The sequence below is a fragment of the Canis aureus genome, chromosome X (genome assembly GCF_053574225.1).
Source record: "Canis aureus isolate CA01 chromosome X, VMU_Caureus_v.1.0, whole genome shotgun sequence".
Classification (NCBI taxonomy): domain Eukaryota; kingdom Metazoa; phylum Chordata; class Mammalia; order Carnivora; family Canidae; genus Canis; species Canis aureus.
The window spans coordinates 22,808,753-22,816,454 of record NC_135649.1 but is presented as its reverse complement, the minus strand read 5'-3'; positions in this window follow the sequence as shown (position 1 = coordinate 22,816,454).

Below are 7,702 nucleotides of genomic sequence, written 5' to 3'. Positions count from 1 at the left end.
CACAGGATTTTGGGAGGGGCAGGTGAGGAGAGGCAACAAGGAAATATACTCTATAGGCCAGGGCCTGAGGGATGAGAAGTGTAGTGTCAGGTAGGGCTTTAGCCCGTGGCCTGAAGCTCCTCCTCCAGGCAGGGCTGCTGGAACCTTTTCTCCAGCCCATAGACTTCTAGAAGATGCCAATAGGGACCTCATCGTATTATCCATTAGGCCCCGCAAATCGAGGCCTGCAGTTCAAGAGGCTGAGTCTTCCCAGCTGGAGACCCTCTATCCCCACTCCTAGTCTATGTCAGAGGCCCAGGTGGCTATAGCCTCTAGCTCCCCTTGGAAGGGTGGAAGTGGGCTAGTCCAAGAGGGCATTGGGCTCTTCCTCTGACCTTAGGCCCCTCTAGGGCCTGGGGATAGCAAGTGGACAGGCAAAGCCTAGAAGTTAAGAGTCAGGGCTAACCCGAGTTCAAGTCCTGGCTTGGTCCCTTAGCTGGGTCACCCTGGACAAGTCACTTAACCTCCTCGATCCTCACTTTCCAAATCAATAAGGTGGAGACAGTAGTACTAGCCCCATGCTGTTGTTACAAAGATTGAGTGAACTAGTGTACATAAAATGCTTAGCAGAGTGTCCAGCACAAAATCAATGCATAATGAATGATAACGTGTCAGAACCCCTAAATCCACAACACCTTCCTCCCTCTGTTTCATTCCCTTCAAGGCCCATCTCAGCTTGAATCCCTACTTCGTGTAGTGACCAAGGGCAAAGGCTTTGGAGTTAAACTAAAATGTCTTCAAATTCTGGCTCCTCCACTTAGTAATTACATGACTTCAGGTAATTACATACATATACATTTCTTTTCTGTAAAATAAAAATATTCAATATCGCAATATATAAATGTATCAAGCCAACACACTGCACATCCTAAATTTACACTATGTTATATGTTAATCTCAATAAAAAATAATTTTAAAAATTAAATTTAAAAAAGAATAATGGCCTAATAATACCTACCTCTTTGGGTCGTTAAACAAATGAGATCATTCATATAAATTCCTGGCCCATAGTAACAATAAATGGTGGCTCTCTGACTCTTTTGTAATCTCAGGGTACTGAGCTTAAGAATGAGTATGAAGACCATTTCAGAACATGATTGTTTACAGACTAACTGCTAGACTCTAGAGACAAACTGATATCCAAGCCCCTTGGATATTGGGATCTAGGCTAGAGGGGGCCAGCTCTGGTACCCAGACAGACAGATGGAGAGTAAGCCCACCTGAGGAGTTTGGGTGGGGGAGAAGCCCTGGATCTGCCCAGTTTGCAATAGTATGATCAGCCCTGAACACCAGAGTTATTTTAGGCAACTCCCTTGGACATCCATGGGCCACTAGAAGGAAGAGGATACAGGCCAGATTCAAGAAGGAACAATTAGAGTCCAGCAAGCTCTTCCCCAATTCAAGGTTAGGAGCAACTTCCTCCTCCCTGGCTCAGCAGGGAAGAAGCTGGGGGAATCAGCACATCCCACCTGAATGAACTCACTGTCCCTATTTCTCAGAAACTTACCTTAGACTTCCCCAGGTCGCCTCCAATCGGCTTCCCTACAACCTCACAATGAAGGCTGTCAACTCCACAAATTCCCTCTCTTACCAGCCAAACCCTACAGCAGTGTGGTCTGACACTAGCCCCAGCCATGGCTTCCAACTCTTACTCATAAAGGTCTCCCCACCCAGGTCTTTGGCATAAGTGGAAGCTGTGATGGGGCCATTAGAGACCAAGGGCATTAAAAACAAAAGCTAAAGCAGGGTTTTAAAAAGAAAGAAGGGAGGGCAGCCCAGGAGGCTCAGTGGTTTAGCGCCACCTTCAGCCTAGGGTGTGATCCTGGAGACCTGGGATCGAGTCCCACATGGGGCTCCCTGCATGGAGCCTGCTTCTCCCTCTGCCTGTGTCTCTGCCTCTCTCTCTCTCTTTCTCTCTCTCTGTGTCTCTCATGAATAAATAAATAAAATCTTTTTAAAAAAAAGGAAAAAAGGGCACCGATCACTGTAGTCTCAGTGAGTTCCAACACCTTCCCCCCTTTCAAGTCAGGAAATTCGGGATGAGGTATGAGGTTTCCCAGCTGGGGAAAAGAAGTGGCTCTCCCACCTCTCCTTCACAATAGAGGCTACCTTAGCTTTTCACACAACGTCGGCCACATTCTATAATATTCAGCGGACAACACAATCAAGTGGGAAGGAACTGCCTCCCTTCTAGACTCAGCCAAGACTCCTCCTCCAGGAAGGCCCTAAATAAATGGAATTCTATAGCACTTGATATGTAGGCTTCACCTTTTCCTATAACTTCACAGTTACCAATATAGCATTTGTATACCATTGCCTCTGGGACCTGCCAGGGATCGCGTCAGAAGGAGCCCAGGGCAATGACCCTCACAAAGGGACAGCCAACTTGACTGTGGGAACCAGACTAGGCAACTTCCTGACTCTGTGCTAAAGAAACCCCATCATCAGTTCAACCTAAGTGCAGGGATCTGGAGAAATATTTAAGAGATTTAAGTTTAAAAAAAAAAAAAACTCTGGCAACCACCCCCATATCAGCCTGACTATATATAGTCAGCTCCCTGTATGCTTAAAATGGAGAGATCATTGGTAAAACTAATCCAAAATGATTTTAAAAATCCTAAAATCATTGCTAGTTCTTAACTCACAAGAGAATGGGGTCAGCAATGCAATTTCTCCTAAAGGTAACCCTAGCACATAGTTAGTTTTCAACAAGTAGTTATTGAATGTCCAATAAATGAAAGGCTCTCAAGTAGACACTTGGAGATATTCAAACCTCTTTATCTGTCTGCACCTGGGTTATGCCAGAAAGCTCTCTGGACTGGGAGTCAGGACATCTGGGATTTGGTCTCAGCTCTACCAGTAACTGTCTATGTGACCTTAGGTAAGTCACAATATTTAATTTGGTGAGAGAACAAGAGCAAATGCAAGCATGTTCCTTTCAGCAACGTCATTTAACAGAGCCCCAGTTTTATGACAATCATCCTATCTCTAATTTGTTTTTTTTTAATTTTTATTTATTTATGATAGTCACAGAGAGAGAGAGAGAGGCAGAGACACAGGCAGAGGGAGAAGCAGGCTTCATGCACTGGGAGCCCGACGTGGGATTCGATCCCGGGTCTCCAGGATCGCGCCCTGGGCCAAAGGCAGGCGCCAAACCGCTGCGCCACCCAGGGATCCCTCCTATCTCTAATTTGGCACAAAACTACAACCCTTTAGCCACATGGGAACAACCAGATAGCTGAAGATGGGCGGTGGCTGACAGAAAAGGTAACGAGAGCGGGGCTTGAAGAAGAAGGTGCAGGGGTATGGAATGTCAGGGAGGTCATCTACACCATGTTTCAGAGTTGTAAAACCACTTTTAAATCAAGGCCCCCTCATTTCCTGGCCTGTGGTGGTATTTGAGCTCCAAATTCTCATTTACTAATTGAGTAGAAAACTTCCCAATACCAGAAGAAAAAGAAAGGGCTTGGACAGCCAATTCACAGAATACAAATGGCAAGAAATATAAGGCAGAGGGGAGGTGTGAAAAATGTTTGACCTCATTATTAACAGAAGAGATAGAAATGAAGTGACACCGAGATACCAGTTTACAAGTATCAAATTACCAAATGTTTAAATGAGATGTGTTGAAGCAGGCTCTCTGATACACTGCTGGCAGGAGTAATAGTGACAGGCTTTCTGTAGAGCAATTTGGCCATATTTATTGAGAGCCTTTAAAGGAGCACTCCATTTGACTCTAGTGATTCCACTTCTAGGAATCTATCCTAAGGAAATTATCACAGATATTCCTATATATAAAGAAGTTCATCACAACATTATTTATAATAATGTAAAATGAAACTCCTACATGGCTGACAATAGGGGGTTATATATATGTTATAGAATCATTAAGTATTTTCAAATGATTTCTAATGATATGGAAAATGCTAAGAAAAAAAGCAGGATCACAAACTCTATTTATAGTTGAATTCCAGTTACGTCTAAAAATATACATGCACACTGGGGCACCTGGCTTGCTCAGTTGATAGAGCATGTGACTCGATCTCAGGGCTGTGAGTTCAAGCCCCATGCTGGGGGTAGAGTTCACTTAAGATATATATGTAAATACATATATATGTATGGATGGATATATATGTATACACACACACCCACACACATGCATGCACAGAAAAAAGTTAGAAAGAAATACACCAAAACATTAACAGTGATTATTATATCTTGGTGATGAGTTTATGGGTAATTTTAAAAATCATCTTACTTTCCCAATGTTCAATAATGAGCATGTGTTGCTTTTAAAATTAAAAAGCACATTAAGGGTGTGAGGGAAGAGGGATGTTTGTTTATTTTCTGAGTTTTCCAAATATTTAGAGGTAGAAAAGGACCTTTGATATAATACAGTGGTTCTCAACCCTATCAACTCCAATCTTCCCTTGGTAGATACAATATGATATGCCCTTTGCCACCCTGAAATGACTTTCATAGGTAACATAACCTGCTTATATACATCATTTCCAGAATAGTAATATAATACACTAATTACAATATAAAGGAGAAAAAAAGGAAGTTTGTTTATGAGATAATATATATTTCAATATGCAAATGCCTGAACAAGACTATACTAAAAGATATAATAGAGACTTCCACTTATATATGTAGAACCACTGTGAATGCAATTGCAACAAAGAAAGACAAATACAGGTACACTGCACTGTCACCTTAAAAATCCATGAATGGCATTGCTGTTGGTGACATGATTTTCAAGTCACAATTCTTGATAAAGTTCTGAACCAAATAAAATGCCATCTTCCCTTAATTTGCATAATTGTTGCATTCCTGGAAATTCAGTGTATACATTAAAATTGTAAAAAGAGGGGCAGCTGGGTGGCTCAGTCAGTTAGGCATCCGACTCTTGATTTCAGCTCAGGTCATGATCTCAGGGTCGTGAAATCAAGCCCTGCATTGGACTCCTTGTTCATAGGGGAGTCTGCTTGAGATTCGCTCTCTCCCCCTCCTTCTGTCCCTCCCCCTGTTTACACTCTCTAAGTGAATAAATAAATGTTTAAAAATAAATAAAATTGTAAAAACATACTTTGTGTTGATTTGTAAAATAATCAGACCAAGCTAATTACACTAGGTGATCCCACTTACATTAACATCCTATAGGACATTCAAAAATGTGCAGATGCGGATTTTTAGCTCCCATTCCCACTTCGTATTTAGCCAAAACATGAAATTCACAATGACTCTCTTTTTGTGAGCTGGGCTTGCATCCTTTAAAACTAATGATATGCACAGTTTTAGCCTTTGATACTATTTCTAAAATCTATTGCCTAAGAATAGCAAGTGATTCCCAGAATATTTATTTTTTTAAGATTTATTTATTTGGGAGAAAGAGAATGCATATGTGCACCTGGGCACACTCGTTCAAGCATGCATGCAAGTGGGTGAGGGGCAGAGGGAGAAAAGCTCAAGCAGACCTCCTGCTGAGCGCAGAGCCCAATGAGGGGACTCAGGGGCTCAATTCCACAAGCCTGAGATCATGACTTGAGCCAAGATCAAGAGTTGGATGTCCAACAGACTGAGCCACCCAGAATGTATTCTTAAAACTGACACAGATGCTTTTGGAATTATTGAAAGCATTCCTGTTCTTTAGTAGCACCAGGACAAAGGGCAAACTATCAGTTCACTGTGATCCCTTGGTGATTTTCCCTAGCCTGGCCCCAGCCTCAGGAGAATCAATGAACAGAACTAGAAGAAAAGCACTAACAGGGCTAGGCCATGAGGAGAGTGAGGGGGCTAGGTTGCTAGGTTACTACTTGAGCCAATCTAAGCAGTCCCAGAGTACCAAACACAGGACAGGTCCCTCTCCCTGTCCCACTCAGCTGAGGGCTTTCTCAAAGGAAGGGAGTCAAAAGGTGGGGGAAGGGCTGGTTACTCACACTAGGCACAAGTAAAGAAATAAGGCAGAAGCACAAAAAAACAGACATCCCTGTATTTCTAAAACCATTCAAGTCTCCTTCATTAATTGGCTTCACCCCAAAAAGAAAAATTTCTTTATTAAGAAATACCAAAGAGTGAAAAACCTACCACACATACACATTTGTAGGCTCACACAAAAGTGCAGAGATTTACATATTAAATTGCATTTAAGTTAGAAAATAGATTTAAAAACAAAATACTTCTTTTCCCCCAACAAGGTAAAGAGATTTGGTCAGTAGGAAAAGGGGCCTTTAGGGGCAAAGGCAGGAAGGGCAGGGCATGAAGAATGGAATTTAGTTGCTATGAAATTAGAACCCATATCTGCCACTGGGAAAAAAAGCAAAGGGGGCGGATGATGCTCTCCACTAGAGCAAAGAGGGCCCCAGAGCCCAATAGACATGGAGAAGTGGTCCCAAAATAGCCAAACTCCACCATCCCTCAGTGGTTTTGGATCTGTGCCAGCCATCCTGGCCCAGGGAAGTGGGGTGCATAGGAAACTTAAGGGATGGAGAGGAAGGTGAGAGGTGGAAAGAATGTCAGCCATTGAAAAGAGTAAACAATTTAAGGCCTACTCCCCCTGGGGAAGGATCAATTCTGCAATCTCCTCTCTGACCCAAACTCAGACTAAGGATGGTCCCAGCTGGTGCATGGTATGAATGGGACAAATCTTCAGGCCAAGGTCTTAAATACAGAAGATTTATAAAGGAAAAGAAAGAGGGCAGGGAGTATGAAAAAGCAGAAACTTTTTAAAAACTCATTTCACACTAGAGATAAGGGATTTCCAGGTTTACCCTTCACCTCAGAAATCAGCAGAAGAGTGGTTGAGGTAAGGAGAGAAAGTGATTGAGCAAGGAGAGAAATCTGTCCTAACCCAAGGGAAGAGATGGGCTGAGACAGGGTAGGCTGAGAGTGGGCTAAAGGAGTTCATCTGAGTGTCAGGTTAACTGGAAAAATCTAGTAACTTCCAAATTCTTCAGGCTTGGCCTTATGTTGAACTAATGAAATCTAGCTACAAAGATAAAAGTGAGAGATCCAGAAAAAGAATGGAAAAATAGAGGCAGATAGGAGAGGAATCTGAGTCACTCAGAACCCATCTCTCTGCTTCTCCTGATTGCTACACTCAAACTCTAATACGAAGAAAATAAGAAGACATACAGAAAAATCTGGAAGCAGCCAAATTTCATGAATTTTGATTAACTGGGAAGGGTGAGATAGGCATTGGTAAGGAGTCTTGATTTTAGACCATTTAAAAAAGAAATATATGCCATTGCTTGTAAAAGATCACTAACAAAATATTTCCAAGAGGAGGCTCCAAGGAGCCTGCTTTAATAATCAAGACTCATTTGCAATTAACAGCATCCCTCTGCATAAAAACAATATCCTAATAAAGAACATGTTCTCTTAAGTAAATATACCCCCTCCAACCCTCCCAATCGTGCTAAACTGTATATTGCTTTGAAAGCCCTTTACTTCATAGTCCAGAATAAGGTAAACTTTAGCTCAAAATGTGGTCTAGATCAGTGGAGAGTTTGGGAGCTATTTCTCCAACTCAAGGGTCCCCTAGAAAATGGAAGTATGTAATAACAAGCAACCCCTTCAACCCCCACCCCTACCCCCCACACAAAGACATTCACAACCTCATGGTGGTTTTTGAAATGGAAGGGGGGAAGGAGGAGGCAGGCAG